We start from the raw sequence: 3,822 nt of genomic DNA, 5'->3' as shown, positions 1-3,822 counted from the left end.
CCAAAAGCAATTGCTGCATTTGCAGCACTCACAGCAAATCAGTCTCTGGATCCTGCCAGATCACCAACTGCTTCCAGCGCCTCCCAGCCCAGCTCATCCCACACTGCCCTCCTCTCATCGGTGACAGCCTTTAGGAGTCCTCTCTGCCAGTGCTGCTTTGCTCTTAGACACAGGCTCTTGGATGGAGCTTAACAAAGTTCTTCAGTTGCTACCCTGCAATCTTAATAAGCACTCTTTCCCATCAGTGCTGTATAAAGACTGAAAGAGAAAAACACAAACAATTACACTGCCAGCGTGAAGGGTGGCATTTCAAAGAAGCCTATGGCAGATATTTGTATAACAGATACCTGACAGTTGTTCAGAAATCTCCTTTACTCTCTGGTGTAATTATAGCATTTTTATGAAATTATTAGGAGCAATTCCATATAGTTCTGCTGCCTGCAGAGTGCAGCAAAAACCACACTGTGTGAATCCAAGTTGGGCTCATCCTTGCTCACTTCCATAATCTGTGGTCACTTCAAGCAGGAAAGGGAAACTGGCTCACTTCATCCTGACAGTCTTTTTTTCTTCATTTTAACTCATCCTACTGAGCCAATGTACTAGACAGAGCAGCCATCCCCCCCCTACAAAGCAGTGAGAATAACTTAAGACAACGGAGGGATGTCAGTATGTTTTGCAAGAAGGGCTGGGTAATTAGAGGGAGAATCCAAATCACAGAGTTTGGAAAAAACTTGCCCACAGTCATGCAGATGAGTGTGGCACAGCAAAGCCCACAACTCCAGACTTAGACCCCTGGACTTCCCCATGCATCAAAGCATAGCACTGCCTTTGTTTTCTGTTACCTCTCCAATGCAAGTATGGGAATAAGGTGACAGCAACAGGGAAGTACAAAAGAGTTTTCCAGCTCCTTGTTAATCTCAGTGCGCATTTAGAGTGAGTAACAGTTCCACCATATGCATGCAAAATCTAGAAAATATACAACCAGCAATTTCAGGCCAATATAAACAGCCTTATTTGCAAGAGGGCATGTTGCATTTATCAAGATTACTTCAGTCTTTGGATTTTTTGTATAACTTTTCCTCTTGCTCTCTTTTTGCCTCAGTAATTCTAATGAATGTGAGTATGCACATGTAGGGGATGCTATTCCAGTCTTACTACAGCAGGTAATGTTACAAATGTGTGCCCCTTTCAAAATCACAAAGATGTGTGTGGTACCCCTTCTGCTTTGAGAGATAGGCCTGCAGCACTGAGCAGCTAAATGCTTTCTGGTAGGAGCAGTATTTTTCCATGGCTGCGTGCTGCTGGAATGTTTATCTTTGCTCGAGTTGCCTGGCTATTGCAAAGCTACTTGAAATGATTCATGGGTCTGACAGATGTCTGGTACAGCTGGATGTGTCCTTGATTATCCCAAAAGTCTGGACAATGCTGTCATTCACCATTGCCCAAATTATCTCTGTATTGACTGCAAAAGCCTCTGTGACAGTGCTGTAATGGCTAATTACCCAGGATACCTTTGATACTTACTTCGTAGTCCTTCAGAAGAGTTAAAAAGAGAGAGAGTGAAAGAGAAAGGGAAAGAAGTGGAGCAAAAACATACCAGTGAAAGTTATATTCTTATATGTTCTAAAACAGTATATGCTTTAGTTTACATGAGAATTTAGTGGGGTAATTATATCCAGGCTGTCCTTTGAAAATGGTCAGATTTCCAGCAAAATAGATAAGGAGGAACAGTAAAGAATCCTGACAATGATAAATCATGGACAATAGAAGGAGCTATTAGCCAAGAGAGAATTGTGTGTACATTCTTGAAAAGATGATGAGCAGTCTGCTTTATAAGTTACTGGAAAAATAATAACATGTTCTGCTTAGTAGATAACAAAGAGTGTCATGGGTAGCAATGCTAAATATGCATATACAGCTATCTCATAAAACTGCCTATAAGGAAGCATGAAAGCAAAGATCTCCTTTTCCCATTATATCATCAACATGCTTTGAAAAAAACAGTTTCTGCAAAGCACAAATGTATTAAGAAAAGGGGTGAAAGAAGATAGAGTACAAAAATCTCATTTTAGTGAAGATGATATACTTAAATATCAAATTTTTTTTCATTTTATGTCTCAGAATTTCCTTACCTTTCATTAGCATCAAAAGCGTCTACTTGTCAATCCGCTACAATACCTGTAAAACCAAGAAACAAGATTTCAACATTTTTACTGGAGGAACTAACCACAGACAATCACAGCAAAATACCGTCTACCTCTTTGCATGGTTATGGCACTGCAAATGGAAAGACAACATATGAAATATGGAGCAGGACTGAAATATTTTCGTAATGCCATTGCTCAGGTTCCTAGAGGATCATACTCAATTGCATGCAGACAAATTAAATTTCTAGTTCTTGCAGTGTAAACTAAATCCTGACTGCTGTAAAACCTTGCAAAACTAAGTTTGTTACAAGGTAAAACAAATATTTGGCAGCATAGGTCCACTGATCCTGTACAGCAAGGTGTGTGTCAGCTAAGGACCTGACCTGACAACATGTATTCAAAACTTGTAAATAAGCATTAGAAAGGTTTGGCTAGAATAAAACAATATAATCTAAATAATCACGTGTGCTGATTTCAGTTTTAATTTTGCAGCATCTTGATACCTTGAAGACATACAAGGGGGCTGAGTGTATAAATGAAAACTGCCAGAGAAATGACAAAGGAATTTTCCTCTGCTAGAAATACAGACTCTTGCTCATGCAGTCCTTCTGGGCTGACCAGTCAAGAACAGAATAATTTCTGATATTTGCTTTTTCAGCTACCTAAACAGGACTGTATGATGCTGGAAATACAGAAAACCCCAAGGACGCTTAACACCAATTATATTTGGTGACAGCTCTTGCAGTGAATTAGATTTCAGCTCTGAACTTCCCAATGGCTTTTGATCACACTGCATGGTACAATTACTGATTACTTAATATGAGGTCATACATACAAACTGTCTGAGATGAGTCTAAGTCTTGCAAACTGTCCCTGAATTCAACAGGTAGGAGCGAGGCATTGACTGATGGTGTCCTGATATGGAAATGTAGAGGCTGTGATTGAAAATGTGAGCTTTTACTGGAAATTTCTGTAAAGATGTAAATTTAAAAAACTGAAAATTAAAAAAACTGTAAATTAAAAAAACTGAAACTCATAAAACAAATGCTCTTGTACTTTACATTTTACACAATTCATCAGGATCACTTACTGGTGTGGCTGGGGCTGGATGAATCAGCAGGAAAGGGTGGCACAGAGCAGCACTCTGCCTGTCCTTAGCCCTTTACCACACTCTTGGTGGCAGAGCAGAGAGATCTCCATAACAGGTATTGCCTCTCATGTTTTAATACCTCTTTCATTTGTTCTAAATTGTGGAATATTTTTAAGATGGATTTTATATTAATATTCTATGCCAGTGGTACTAGTAACGAAGCGCTTGAGAGACTCAACAGGCAGGTACCCAAGGAGTGTACATTCACTGCTTTGACCAACCTTTTTTCTGTTGAATCTTTGTGCCATGATTTTCAAGAGATCACATATTTTTACTTCTTGTACCTGAAGCACTTCAAATGAATTTTGGAGAGAAGATTTGTAACACTTTCTGAGAAAGGCTGTATCAGTGAACTCCCAAACTAATCTCTCACTCTTCCTTCTTCCTGGTCACTTTTGAAAACTTAGACCTCAAGAAAAAAACCCAGCATGATCCAGATTTCAGATGCTGTAACAGACTGCTAACTGTGAATCAGTGTGACAGCAATGATATCCATCCAGCAGCTCTTCGATAGTCTCAGTCTTG

At 39.5% G+C, this 3,822-nt stretch overlaps 1 long non-coding RNA gene across 1 annotated transcript in view; it reads right to left on the bottom strand.

The window, feature by feature from the left end:
• Positions 1-151: 151 nt before the first annotated feature.
• The window catches only part of LOC126652922 (uncharacterized), an 11,051-nt gene continuing 7,380 nt past the window's right edge, over positions 152-3,822 (bottom strand). Inside the window, exons 3-4 of the long non-coding RNA XR_007632073.1 lie at positions 2,133-2,178; positions 152-258 (exon numbers count right to left, since the gene is read on the bottom strand). This is a non-coding gene — a long non-coding RNA (uncharacterized LOC126652922). The remainder of the gene's footprint in view (positions 259-2,132; positions 2,179-3,822) is intronic.

This window comes from Myiozetetes cayanensis, unplaced genomic scaffold (genome assembly GCF_022539395.1).
Source record: "Myiozetetes cayanensis isolate MyiCay16 unplaced genomic scaffold, myiCay2020 scf9, whole genome shotgun sequence".
NCBI lineage: Eukaryota > Metazoa > Chordata > Aves > Passeriformes > Tyrannidae > Myiozetetes > Myiozetetes cayanensis.
The sequence above is the reverse complement of the archived record's forward strand: the minus strand, read 5'-3'. Positions and strand labels throughout refer to the sequence as shown.